The sequence below is a fragment of the Chroicocephalus ridibundus genome, chromosome 1 (genome assembly GCF_963924245.1).
Source record: "Chroicocephalus ridibundus chromosome 1, bChrRid1.1, whole genome shotgun sequence".
In the NCBI taxonomy this organism is placed as follows: domain Eukaryota; kingdom Metazoa; phylum Chordata; class Aves; order Charadriiformes; family Laridae; genus Chroicocephalus; species Chroicocephalus ridibundus.
Genome location: NC_086284.1, coordinates 82,103,222 through 82,117,973, shown reverse-complemented (window position 1 = coordinate 82,117,973; position 14,752 = coordinate 82,103,222). Strand labels below are relative to the sequence as shown.

Below are 14,752 nucleotides of genomic sequence, written 5' to 3'. Positions count from 1 at the left end.
CAGATCTATGGTCGCCTGGAATGTGTAAACAGCCAGAGCCTGTTTTACTTCCCACCCCCACTCTCACCATAGACACCTCCTCTACCTAACCCCTCCTAACACTAACTTGGAGCGCTGCTCTCAAGCAGAGGAGAGAACAGAAATGTAGTAACATCAAATAACAAAATTCTTGACATTTTGAGATGCAAGGATTTGGATTTACTGAAATGTGATGGTACCATATAAATGGCTGGAGTCTAAAACAAAACCAGTACTGCCTAAGACCACAAAAAAAGAAAAGAAAAATCAGTTGAGCAGGCTTGCTATGTGACAGACCTGATAAACACAAACTAAAGGAATCCAAATGGTCCTCTCTAGATTATTCTTTGTGCAACTAAATATCAGCCAAATCTGTGTTCTATCAGAGAATACCAATCACAGCCCTACATAAAATAAGGGATATTTTCATAAAAATTTACACAGTATTACAAAACTGATGCCAAAATTTAATGTTGCTATAAATGACCTTCGGTAAAAACAAAGATTATTACTAGGATAATGATATATACACCCACAAAGCAGTAAGCCATAAAAATAGATATCATCACATCCTTAAGTAGTTTACAATATAATTAGATCAGTGGCTTTTAATCCCTTTAAATTTGTGGACCTATAAAGATACCTTGTACAGTGAATTTGAAGAGAATGACAATAGACTTCCTTCCCCCTCCTCTAAAAAAAACAATTTGTGTGTTCCCTAGCAGCTTGCAAGCCATGGTTTGAAACTACAGAATTAGAGAACTGGTAAATAGTGCTGCTTTTATTTACCTAGTAGCTTTAGTCTTCAAAAACAAATCAAACGAGAACACACAAAAAAAGAAAACAGCAATTAAAACTTATGAGCAAATAGCTGTGTATAGTGAGAAGCTCAGAAAACCTGAGAGAATAAAAAGGAAAAACTTGAAAAAAATATATAGCATAATATAAAGTCAAACACTGAAAGGCAGTTTTGTAATGTTGTTTACAAATAATAGGTCACACAGCTCTCATACTTTTTCTTTCTTTTAATTTTGCTGGTTTTATGAATGCATTTGGCTAACATTCAAAAGAACACATCCATAGACTAATGAGGGTAAAATGCTTAAAATGCTGGCTCAAAGGAGACACAAGCAAACGGTCTGTCAGTAGAATATTTGCAAACAGTTGAAATCAATAATAAATTCAACCTAACCAAATGCAATGCATACAAACAAAAATTAAAAGACTGAGGCAACTGGCAATACATAAATGATGTTTCAGGCCACAGGGCATACTTTCTCACATACGTTAGCACATTAAATAGGCTGGCAAGACATTCGCTCCACTTGAGACACCAGAGAAATAACCATATGTATTTCCAAAGACAAAAATAACAATCAAGACAATGCTAACAGCATAAATAATTATATATTTATGTAAAACAACTATTTGTAGAACATCTGAGTCATCAAATGACAAAAAGTTTGTGTCACAAAATTTATTTTTAAGGTTAGAAAAATAAACTTAATGCTACTTCTGCATAATTTTCCACTGCATAATATCCTCTGTTGACATACACAGAGCAACAACCCCAGAGAAAAACAGTAAATTAAATACATACACCGCATCACCAGCACACAGACATTCCCATTCTGGGTTGGGGTGGTTTTTTGCATTTAGGAGCAGTGAAACCTTCGTATTTATTTCTATGACCAGCATCTAATACGATGAAGCATTGCACTACGCATTGTCAGGCCGCCTTCCAACTAAGCCTCCCTGGTGTCAACCAAGCGAGCTGCGGGACTCATATCTGCAGAAGGCTTTGCTTAGCTGGCATTAACCAGTCGGCTGAGGTAGGCTTGGTGCTGCGGTCTGTACAAAGCAGTGAGAGCCAGACTACAGAGATTCATCGCAGAACAGATTAGAAAAAGTATAGCTCCAGCCTCTGGCCAATGTAAAACACGTGGGGTATACCCATCGCTGTGTGGGAAGGCTGGCATGTGGTCTCAACAGAGGGCACAGCATTTGTAACCAACCCTTACGCAAAAGACAAGGATCAGGTGCCAGACCTGACGTGTTGGGCTTCTTATATGGTAGGTCACAGATGGAATAGGTTTGAGACTATACATGATCTAGACAGGCAGAGACGAGAGCATCCAGCCACTGCTTGCCAGTTGCTTTATGGGTGGCTGCTGCTAGAGTTTCTTAGACCTTTTGATGTGGGCTGGCCTAAAAAACTAAGGGCACTTGACTGAAAAAAGTCACAGGTTCCAACCATCCATCTAAGCTGGTAACTCCTCAGTGAACGTGTTCGCAACCTCAAATTGCTAAGTCTTAGCCTTTATACTGCAAAATATTGAGCCTAAGTAAATTTCAACACACCTCCTGCATATTTTAAGGAAATGGCTCTAAATCTTGACTTCATCTTTGCCAGCTACAGAAACTTCAAAGAACATTGGGAGGATTCAGATAAGAACGGTATTCAAAATAGATTGCGGAAGTTACACCATACAAAAAACTTCTTATGTGGGCTATGGGAAAGGAGATGGCCACCACAATCTCTTTCATTACAAGAACACTGACTGTCCGGACTAAAGCTAAAATCATGCACGTCATCCGTCGCTTTAAAAAAGGCTCAGAAATTTTTACTTATCAGTCAAGAATCTGCGCTGCCATCATATAAGGCCTGATCCTAGAAATCTCCTGCACATGCCAAATACATTTTTGCAATATCAGGTCATAGCTATAACAGGATCTGTTGAATGTTCAGAACACAAATGTATCACCAACTCTGTCCTTGCTGGTGTTACCTGCATATCCTGGAGCTGACAGAAAGAAAAATTATGAAACACAGAAAATATCCATTAAAATGAAACCTCTTAAATTTCACTGGAAACTCCAATAGTTTTCACTGGGGATGGGGGTGGTAAAAAAAAAAAAAAAGTTTAAAACCAATTACAAAACTTCAGACTAGGAGACAATCTAATACCCTAAACCCCACTCCATTAGTCAAGAAACCAATTTACAGATTAACATAAGATTAACAAATTAAAGCAATCATTACTTCTAACTCTAAACTGACCACTGAAAGGGAGATAAAACTTTTTTTCATAATTTTCTTTTGATACCTTGCTATCCTAGTTTATAATTTGATGGAAAATGGGACTGTACTTTAGTAAGTAGAATTTTACATTCAAATTTTTTAATAAACTAGTGAAAAAATAAATTGACAATGTGTTTTGATTTTTAAAATTCTTCAAAAATAGTCATTAATAAAATCTTCATAGTAGTTCTGTAGGATCATAGGCAGATATTCCACTATAAGCATAATGTAAATGATTTATTTATCCAGCTGCAGAAAGGAGTGCCCTATCAACTGTCTTGTAAAGATGTTAAGGAACAGATTTTCCCTTCTTCTAATAGATATATATTCAAATTTACTTCAAAAAAAAAAAAGGAAAAATGCGTACTTCGAAAAAAAAAAAATCTCCTAGCAATACAAATACAGAAGCAAACAACTACAAAAGTATTCAAACTACAAAAGTATTCACTATAATTATCTGAACACTTTTTAAATATGTACAGGATACAGGTCACTATATATTTTTAGTAAGAAGAAATCAAATTTATTTCTTTCATACTGGACTGCATGTACCTAAACACCTGCTGTGCACAACAAACCTTATCTACAAAGCCACCATTCACTGAGTATGACCAAACTGACAAAGTATAATTGCATTTAACATGTTGCCAATAGAGAACACAGAACTCTTCCATGCTTCAAGTGGGTTTTTTTAACCCAAAATATATGCTGTTGGTAATGTGATAGATACCATGAAGAATATATTGTTTACCCTAAGCAAAATTTAAAATAAAACATTTAATCCAGCAGTGAGCACATATGCAAACATGCAAACATGCAAAACAAAAACCAGGCGCACCTAAAAAGCCATTGCTGTAACCACAAAATAACACTAACATATTAGAAAATACCCACATACCATGTACACTGCCATCATAACACTGAAGAAATACACAGGAGTGAGTGTTTTGAAGGCATGCCATCTTAGCCAAGAAAAAAAAAAATACAGTTCCCAAAATTCCTAAAAAATTTTCGTTGGCTACTTGACAGTCAGCAGGTTAAAACCACTGGAGTCTAGCTTTTGAGGTAACCTACTCCCACTCTTCTTCCTCCTTTTTGTAAACTGCCCATCATGGCCTAAGCTACGTTCTATTTTTTACCTAACCTCTACCCTGCATTACCAGACTAGGTAGTAAAGACATGATGGTAGTCTCCCAGATTTCATTCATCAGCCGTGACAGTCATCATTATATTAACACCTTAGTAAATTTGAGCTGTATGTAATAAATAGGGTGTTTCCTTCCATTCTAATATTGTATTTAAGGCAATCCTTTCAGCTTGCCTTATGTTTTTTTCCAAGAACATAAAATCCTGTGAGAACGAAGCTGGATGAATTTTTATGATAGACTGTCATGCACTACTTTTAAACTAATTGATTCATTTAAATTAACTGGTTATGTAAGATACTTATTGATAGAAGCAAATACAAGTATCAGAGCCAAACGTGTTTGGATTTTTTAATATAAAAACAGATTCCTACAAGTACAAATGAGCATTGTTAATAACTCCATCAACCCAAAAAAAAAAAAAAAAAAAAGAACCAGTAACAGTCAAAATGGAAATAAAGAAACCTTGAATACCTTTCACAGAATGACACAAAATCTCTTTTATGAACATCATGCGATGTTATCAAAAAAATGTACCTGCCTGTTCTTTACTTTCATTTTTGAGAACTGGGATAGGAAGGAAGATGTGTTCCTCATCAGAATAATCCTCAAACCTGCCTTTTATTTGTGCCTTCCAGATTACATTATTTTAGTTTAAAATTCAACAAATTAAAAAGTAAATTACATTAACTACATAAAATTACAGAAGCTCATATTGAAAAGGACAAAACTCAACCCAAAAAGTAAAAAAAAAAAAAAAACGAAAACAACAGCAAAGTTAAGCTACAATGAAAGAGAGCTGAATGCATATAACTGGTAGCATTAACAATACCTTCTGAAAAAAAAATCAGAAAATATTTGGTGTGTTTCAATCAGTTCTATAATCATATTCCTAGGGGTCTAATTCATGTGTGTATATAAAAGGGCACAAGAAGAGTTAAGCTTGTTTTGTGACTGTAAAAAGCACCAGATAGATATCCTTGGAAACTAATCCCCACAATATGAACAGGCACTGCCTGTGCTTGGATTCTCTGTCCTACCCAGTCAGCAAAGCTCAACCCTGTCTGTGGAGAACGCTCAGGAAGAGGATAATTTTGCCTTGATCTCTCTGTTGAGACCATGGTTTAAATTTTACTTCTAAAAGCAACCAAAAACTGAACAGAATAGATTAAAAAAAAAAAAGACAAAAAAATGAAGATTATATCATTTTTGAAGCCTGAATGCATCCCTCAGCCACATATGGTACCTCCTCAGTTGGTCTCACCATGCTCAGTCAGACGTACAAGCACAGTATTCATCCACTCCTGACTTTGCCTCATTTCAGCAAGCACATCGTTAAAGGGTGCTGCAACTCTGTCTTCTCCCAAAACCTGACATCCAGCCTGGCACAGTCCTACATATATTTTGCTGGCTTTGCATCACCTCGGATGCTGCTGACTGAAGCCTGAAACCTGAGCATATCCTAGTTCAGGCTTTAAGAGCATATTCAACACACTCCAGCACCCTTCTCCAACCTCAGAGCGACTCCTTTTTTCTGCAAAGCTACTTTTCAGACTACCTTAAGACTAGCTACGTACCTGTATGTACCTGTGCATGCATGCACATAGGGCAATTAGCGTAGTTCATTTTAAACAATACCTGTGAAATTTAACACTGGTCAAGAATCCCAACTGAGCCTATGTGCTAACAAAAGTCTTAATACTAATGGGTCTCTGGACACGCTCATATCCTCTGCCAGTAGCAACTAGACTAAAACCACTGGCATAGACAACACTGAAACAATCATATGGTTATAACAATTTCTAATTCTAAGTTACCAATAAACATGGATTTGCAAAAAATCTGTATTTTTACTTCACTTAATGTCTCCTGTATGTATTTACCGTATGCTGTGAAGGTCAATTCTTTTGGAATAACGTCTTTCCAATGACTTTGCTGTAGGCTACAGGGTTGTGTTCAATTGGCACAAACTCATCAGTGGACACTTCTATGCATGAAACACAACAGCAGCTATATACATGTTAATCATAACAATGCAACAGCTTCCTTTCAGTGGTGCTATTATAACATGATTATTCTGTTCAGAAACATACATCATAAATAGTTGGTTCACTTTTGAACTATGGAGAATATTCTGCAGAGTGTCCATTCAATGGCAGAGGATTAATAAAGAGCTGATAGTGCTACCCAGTAAAATATAGCAGAAGCCAAAGTTGTGCATCCAGTGCAGTTTGCCGTCTTCAAATAGGAGCACAACAAATGTGTTACTCTGCAGAATGACAAAGGGAATCTATCCACCAAAAGAAAATCCTCTTTGTTTTCTTAAAGATACTGTCAAAGGATATTTCCAAGTATTTTTAATGCCTAAGGGAAAAACGTTGCTTCTTTGCTGTATCAATAATTTATTGCCAGTATGGGAAAGTTGTGTTTCAATCAGAAAAAAAAAAATAAAATCACATTTGATGTTACCACAGCTTTCCACCTAACAAAATTATGATTTTATGTGAGAAAATGCATTCTAAACCCACTACATAGCAGTAAGAGGTTAAACTGTAACTAAGACTTGGGAGATCAAATGAAATTTAGGTCAGTAAATGCAATCGCATTTTGAATGGCAGTGGAGCAATGTATAGAGTGACTGCTACACATTAATGGAGAACACTGCTTTTTAAAAAGCCTTGTTTCACCCTCCAATGGCAAAGAGAGTCAAGAAAACTCAGCACTTAATTAGACAAAAGTATTTTGACTAGTGTGCGCATATATATATATCTCGTTAATAGTACTACTCCTCTGTTCACAAATAGGCCACAAGTCATGTCATCTAAACACCAAGAGGCACCATTTTGTTCATGTGTTTAGCTTACTGTGTAACTTCTCATAGCAAATGAGTAAGACTCAACACATAAGCCAAACTGTATTTATGCAATGGGCTTAGCTAAAACATTAAAAAATTTGCTTCTTCATGCTAGAGTACAATTGCCATTAATTTGTATTGCATAGGGTTTGTCATAGGGTTCTTGGCATAAAATTCCGTTGTAACTTTGTATAAAATTACGACTCTTTACATGCATTCCAATTTAAATAGGACAAGCAGACATGTATTGATTGTCCATACTACAAATAGAGAAGGTCAAGAAATTGGCTTAAACACTGTGATGCCCCTTTTATTGCATAAAGTCAACAAGATAATAAAAGTGGAAGCCAAACGATCAGATGCGCCTAACCCCAAGCCTCTTTTGCTACCACAGTAATACCCGCAACCCAGAATAAAGAAAGGGACTGGTGGCTGGGACCTGGACAGAGGATTACAGAGGCAATGTACAGACTGCATGTACACCTACCTACTCTTCTCTCCACAAACAACAAATGAAGAAATCCAATACCTGCTGCTAGAGTCCAATATTTTTACAGCATCAATATCTCTTAAACTAAATACAAATGTGCGCAAGAAATGCGATAGAAGATGCCTGTGCTCCTTAACCTTTAAAAACTGGCGTGTATCCATAGTTAAACTTGCTTTCAGTTAAGCTAGCAGAAGGTATTTTTTTATTTCTATGGAATTACTGGATATCAGTAACTATCATTTATAAATCTCTATCTAGGATAAGATCTCTACACAAAAACAAAACTGGTAAGAAACTATAACCTTTTCTGATGAGATTGAACACTCCTTATTTGATTCCCCCTAGCTTTTACACTGCCCTAACTTTGGGGGTATTCTTGTGTTTGTAAAACAAAATAGTGTCAGTTATTCTCAAATGAAATTCCATTATATTAATGACCAGACTGCCACAAAAAAAAAAAGCCTTTAAATAAAGAAAAGAAAAATAACTTAAACCCTGTTTTTCACCTTTGGACGTTTGTTTCAGTATCATTAAAATGACAGATTTCATATTGACAGGAAGGCTGCTATTCCTATGTAGAGTCATAGTTCCAGTGTTTTTGTTTAATTTCAACCAACTTGTCCAAGTAGGCCATTTGGTAGAAACCTATAAATGGCACCCAGGGGGTCTGGGTTTTTGCTGTAAAGAGGTCAGCTATTTCCTCCTAACTAAAAATAGGCAAGAGGCAGGAGGGGAAGAGGGAATGGAGTTTAATTTAGCAGCTGAAAAAGAGTTTACAAAATTACTTCCATCTTGCCTCATAATGAAGATTATGAAAAAAAGGAATCTGCTCTCAAGAGTTATAAAACCTTGATCGTTTTATAGGCAGGCTGGTGTACATAATCTAAAATAATACCAGGCATTAAAAGAGTATATAGTAAAGAGAATGCAGGGTACAGTTCACATGTCGCAAAGGTGAAGGGATGCCCACACCCTCTTTGCGCAGATTTATGGGCAGCGGCACCGCCAGGTGTTAACAACTCTCCTCCTACCAGCTGAGGTCACACTGTTGTCCCGCTGATAAGCCACTACAATCAGCTGCTGTTCCCCTGAGTCAGTTTTTTCCACCATTTACCCTCTTGGCTTTTTGTCTCCCTCACTTACTCACAACCTTTTCAGGGCAAGAACCGTTGTCTACAATATTCCCCAAATGGCCCCAATTTGAATGGGGGCCCCTTGGCACTACTAAAATATAAACATCGGTTCAATACCAACTACATCATGAATTCTAACACTGGACTCTAAAAGAAGCCAACAGAAAATAGCAAGAGCTAATGGCACTGAAGCACTCACCCACCCGCCATCTACAGCGATCGCCAGGCTAAAGGCCTGGGATGGTTTTTCCAGCCTCCACAACAAGCTGAATTCAGCATATAGCTAGATCTGAAGCGTATCACACTGCTGACTTATCTCAGCTACCAAGAAACAACATCCCTTCCATGCTGAAGGACATTCTCCTCTACTCCTTCCAAGTTTACGGATGTAGGCCTTTAATGACTGCTACTGCCAGAGGAATATCCATTCAGGAACCTCTTCCAGGAAGCACAGCGCATTAGACACGTCAAGTGGACAACACGTCAACTTCTGGTCCCACTGCTGTGGAAATGGGGAAAAGTCCGTCTGTAAATCAACGGGAAGACCAAAACCAGACAAACTAGCAGAGCAGAAGCCTGACAATGCCAGGCGCAGACATCCTTCCCTATCAAGGATTTAATTTATTTTTGCCCTTTCGACACTCTTATTGTGGAGCACAGAGGATACTTGCCACCCGCTAAGGGAAGAGCAAGCAGCATAACTTGCAGCAGTGGCATGGCAGAGGACATTGGAGTTATCTTACTTAATCGGGTGGGGGAAGGGCAGAGGATGTATTCAGATGACAACTTATCTGCACAGGGTTGGGGGTCTTTTTTTTGTCCTATGAGACCTGGACAGCTGTGTCGTTGCCAGTGTTTACATGTACGTGTAATTTTTAACTCTCTTTGCTTCTGAAACACACTTTTTCATCTTAGGGGGAGAAAAAACAACCTTGGTTGTTTGCTTAGCTCACGGAAGGTGTTAAACTGAGATGACTTCAGCAACTCTGCTCAAACCTCCACCGTTTTTAGTGTTATTGCATGTAGTCCAAGAAAGATTTAATGTATTTTTAATGTGATAGCATCCTCCCCCTCTCGCTTTCCTTTTTCCTCCCACCCCCTCTACAAACGCTCTGTGGGAAAGCTTCCCTTTTTTACTATCACTGTCGTTGAGATGTTGCAATTATTATCTGTAATTGTTTTGCTGGGTTTTTTTAAAGAAAAAAAAACAAACAAACAAAAAAACCCCAAACCAACACCGAAACACACTAGGACAATCCTGCTCTCTTGCCAACAACATCTGCTATCACCGAATGAATATATTTGCTTCAAAACCTGCCCGGTGTCTCTGTGTTTGACAGTACCCTAACTGTAGGATGAGAAGAGGCCTAAATTCAGCATGTGCAGCCACATGGTGAGCAAGGTATATTATGTTAAATCTTGTACACGCCACACAAGCGGTGTCAGTTAAAGGATGGCTAATAAGTGTGCTAAGAAAGAAAGATCTGACATTGTATTTGTCACGAGGAAAGACCTTGTATTTATTACCTACAATCAGATTTCCCTCTGGCACAATATATTTGTTTTCATACTATTAGCCTAAAACACCAGTCTTGAAATTTTAATTTTACACTCCATTTTATTCAAATCATCACTTGAGGAGCGCTCTTTTCAATGGATTATTTCAGTTTTCTACAACATTATGCTTCAATATTTTCCTTTTTTCCGTGAAACACTCAATGAGCTCCACCAAACAGACCACTTCCCCTCCCCCACCCACACACACATATACACTTCGAGACTTGTGCGTCGAGAAAGGAAAAACGCCGTACAAGTCCTCGTGGAGAACCGCAAGAGACATGTTAAGACAACATAAAGGAAAGCCTTTATTCAGCCTAAACACCGACTTTGAGAAATTAACATGCAAGCCTAACTTTCAGGGTGTGGCTTTGTGTTTTTTCCCCTTTTTGTGCCGCGCAGGATGTCTATTCGAGAACCCAACAACATATAATTAAATAGGTCAAGGGTCACTCGCTTTACATCACACCACACCGACCCTGAGCCGCGCACCGCACCATCACACCGACCCCCGAGATCTCACCGGACTCCCCCAAAACGGGGCACTGATGACAGCGGTGGAGGGAAAGGTGTCCTCCACCGGTCGTGTGTGTGTGTCCCCACCACCACCCCGTTCCCCCGCAGGGACTGCACCGGGGCTTGGGCACACCGTCCTGCAACAAACTGCTGTGCAACAGGTCTGCAGCCCCGCTGCAGCCCCGCACCGCCCGACCGCCAGCCCCCCACCTCCGGCACCCAGCACCCCGCTCCAGCCCACCTCCTCCACCCCCCAGCCCCCTCCCCCCGCCGGGGGCTCCACCGGCGGCACCACCGGCAACGGAGCTGGCAGCAGCATAGGGCAGCGGTGGGGAGGGGGGTATGGGGGGCGAGGGGGGGACACGCACACACCACTAACTTGTTTACCTACTTGGAAGTAAACTTCGCTGTGCGGGAGCGACCGGCCCCTCCGCCCGCTGCTGATTCAAGCCCTGGCGATGAATGGGCTCCCCTCCCCCACCCGGGCTCTGCAAACTCCACACTCCAGCGTGAATACCTCGCATTTCCCACCCCCCCAACCCAAGCATTTCTCTTTTTTTTTTTTTTTTTAAAATACATTAAAACACTATCTGAGAAGTAGGGAGCCGCTCCAGAAACTGCTCCCCCCTCTCTGCCCCCCCCACCCCGGGGGGTCGGTCTGCTCAGGGCCAGAGGAAAGCACACCCACCACCCAGACGGCAGCCCTGCACACATCTCCCCCTCCTTCCCCCCCAAAAAAAAAAAAAAATTTAAATAAGAAACAGACACTAAAAACGCACAGGTTCAAAAAAAAAACTTCGTCATAACAGGCAGCGCCTGAGCGACCCCCACCTCCCCCGGGCGGGTCAGGGGAGGCTGCGAGGGGACGCGGGTAGCGGCGGGCCCCGGCCGCCGGCTCCGGAGGTGGTGGTGGGGGGTGTGGGGGGAAGGGAAGGACGTTTGTCACCCTGGCGCAAGTGAGGGAAAAAAAAAAAATAAAAAAAAAAAGAGGAAAAAAAAAATCCCAAAACAGTAAGGTCCCCAGGATGAATAATCCGCCTCGGAAACTCACCTCACGCAGCGGGCGTCCAAGGCGCAGCTCCCGCTCCGGCGGATGGGGGGGGGGGGGAAGGGGGGGGAAGCCTCAACTTCGGCGGGTGGCGCTGGCGGAGACTTTCCCCTCACTTGCCGCGCATGGTGCAACTCCGCTTCCCCCGGGGTCCCGGCCAGCCTGCGCCCAGACGGTAAATCCCCCCTCGCCGCCGCCGCACACGCCTCCTCCCCCCCACCCCCCCCCCGCCCCGCTCCCCGCGTACGGGCGGCACAAGGAAGTCCCGGAGAGTGGGAAGGGGAAAGCGTAAAGTTTTGGGGGCAGAATGGCGGTCGGGGGGTGCCGCCGCTCGGCCCCGGCTCTGTGAGAACTCGGGGGGGGGGGGGGGAGGGGGGTTGGGGACGGGACGTCGGTTGAAGCGGGGCCGTTGCGGGCGCGCGGCGGCGGCGGTTAGCGGCGCGCTGAGGGGAGCGGGCCGCGCCCGGGGCCCGGCCGCCGCCGCCGCCGCCACCACCACCAGCGCCGGGCGGGAGGGGAGGGCGGGGAACGGACGGGGAGGGGGTGGACAGCGGGGGGCGAGCGAGGAGGGCGTGGGGGGCGAAGCTTGTCCCACCGCGCCCTCCCCTCACCCCCGCGCGGCTCCCACGCACACGGGGCGGGTGTCCCCGCCACCGCCCCGCGGGTGCCCTCGGGTGACTCCCGGCCCCACTCGCCTCCGCGCGTCGTTATGGGTCTTGTTGCGCTTCAACACACACACCACCCCCCCACACACACCCCCGAGCGCCACCCGTGACAGAAACACGGTGACGAGCCCAGCGCGCGCACATACACATACGCCCTCCCCCACGCACGCAGGGGACAGCCTCGCCCTCGCGCCGGCCCGGGGGCACGCGCTGCCCACCCCCCACCCACCCACGCGCGGCGCCCGCCGCGGGCCCGGCCGTTGGCGGCGGTTATTGCCGCCTTCGTTATTATTATTACTATTATTATTATTGTCATCATCATCATGACGTTCGGGGCCGGTGGGGGTGCAGCAGGCCCGGCCCTGCAGAGGCCGCATTGTCTGAGGCCCGGCGCGGAGGAACGCGTCGCTATCGCGATTATTATCATTGTCATTATTATTAATTATTATCACCGTTTTTATTATGACGTGTGGTCCCGACACACCGAATCGGGCAGGGCGCCACGGCCCGCGCTCCGCTGGCGGGGCTTGGGGGGGGGGGGGGGGGGGGGGGGGAGGGGTGGTGTGGGGGAGGGGCAGCACCCGCCGGCGCTCGCGCTCCCCCTACCCCCACCCCCACACGCTCCGCCGGTGACGCCGCGGCCGCGGCCCCCGCCGCCGTGAATCAGCAGGAACGGGGCGTTATTGCCTGCCGGCCGGCCGGGAGCGTTGCGGCTCCTCAGCCTCCCGCTGTGTCCCCGTGTACCCAACCCCCACCCCGCCACCCCCCACCCCCCTCCCCCTCCACGGGCGGCGGCAGCGCGCGCGGCCCCGCGCCGGGCGGATGATGCAACGCGTCCCGGCCCCACGTGCTGCCTTCCCCTCCCCCCGCCGCGGCGGCGGGCTCCCGGGCGTTGGGGGTTTGGTGGTGGTGGGGCTGGGGGAGGGGGGGGGGGGGGGGGGGCGGGTGTTGGGTTGGTTGGTTGGTTGGGTTTTTTTTTTTCCGCCTGGAGGGTCACCCGGCGGCTGATTGATTCTCCTTTCGCCCTGCCCCGTCACTCGGCGCTTGGAAAGTAAATAACAAGCTGACATCATTACCGCGCTCCCGCGGCGCCCCGCCGCGCCGCTACCGCACACCCGCCAGTAGCCGCGCACGCCGAAAAATAGATAAAAGTCTCCCGCCGCGCCGGCACCCACACGAAACACGCGGTGCCCCCCTTCCCCCCTCCACGTCGTCCCCCCCCGCCCCGCGGCTCGTACCTCCGCCACGCCGGAGCGGGGCCCGGCCCGTCGCAGGGGGGACCGCCGAGCTTTTTTATGGCGACCTCCCCTCCCCCCCCGGCCCCACGGCTAATGTCACGAAAATAATAAGATTATCTGGATGTTGCCTGGGTGTCTGCCTCGGGGGGGGGGGGGGGGGGTGTGTGGATGGGGGGGATGTGTCTCATCTCGGTGACAGCCACACTCACGAGGCCCCGAAACTCAGGTTTATTTATTAATTAATTAAATTATTCCAAATGACCTTTCCACTTTTTTTTTTTTTTTCCTTTTTCAGTCTTGTTTTGACATTACAGGGAATTTCGTGCTCGTTATACATTTAAGCCCAAAGCCTAGGGGTGGATGCGCTGTCACCGAGGGCTCTTACAGAGACTCATGACGTCACCTGAGGCAGCCCGACCGAGATGATGGCTGCACGCATCCGTCTAACTGTTGAAAGGGGAACTCTCGAAACGTTGGGAAACGGTTTTTGCGGGCTGGTGTGATGCGTCCTGGTGTTCAGAGCCTAGAGATCGCGGTGGTGCGAGGCCATCAGCGCTTGGACAGACGTACAAGCGAATGTCTCCCCTGCTAAGTAAGCTCCCATTCGACTTACTTACTGTTGTTTTTTCAGAAGCAGAACCTACATTAGATTTTTATTACTTAAATGACGTAAACAAATAAAACTCCCTCCAGATTTATAGTGAGGTGGCATTGATTTTTTTTTTTTGGTTCCTGCGCTTTTCGTTTGTTTGCTTTTTTAAAAAAAAGTCCCATGGGCTTACAAATGAGGCAAACCCGTCAGAAAATGGTCCCACGTCAAGACTTGGGTAGCTTCCCAGGCTCGGTTGCCCGGCAAGGAGGCTTGGACCATTCCCACTCCTTCTGTCTTCTGCAGGGAGGGATGAAGCTTTGGTAAAACCAAGTGAAGCTTTCACCCCCTCCATTCGCCCTGGTCTTTGCCGCTCAGCCTGGCGAGGCTTGCTCCGAGCTGATAGCCATGTGGTTG

The 14,752-nt window shown here is 44.9% G+C and overlaps 1 protein-coding gene and 1 long non-coding RNA gene across 3 annotated transcripts in view; one reads left to right on the top strand and one right to left on the bottom strand.

Moving 5' to 3' along the window:
- TBL1X (transducin beta like 1 X-linked) overlaps positions 1-11,978 on the bottom strand; it is a 203,623-nt gene extending 191,645 nt beyond the window's left edge. Inside the window, exon 1 of one of the 2 annotated variants that reach the window (XM_063341306.1) lies at positions 11,847-11,978. The gene's annotated coding sequence lies outside the window, so the exon portion shown is untranslated. Of the gene's footprint in view, positions 1-11,186; positions 11,232-11,846 lie in introns of those variants that run through there. The other variant, XM_063341312.1, reaches the window with a different exon arrangement.
- On the top strand, positions 11,877-14,444 carry LOC134518487 (uncharacterized). The gene is made up of 2 exons (XR_010071977.1): positions 11,877-12,018; positions 14,042-14,444. It is a non-coding gene; the product is annotated as an uncharacterized LOC134518487 (long non-coding RNA).
- Positions 14,445-14,752: the final 308 nt, after the last annotated feature.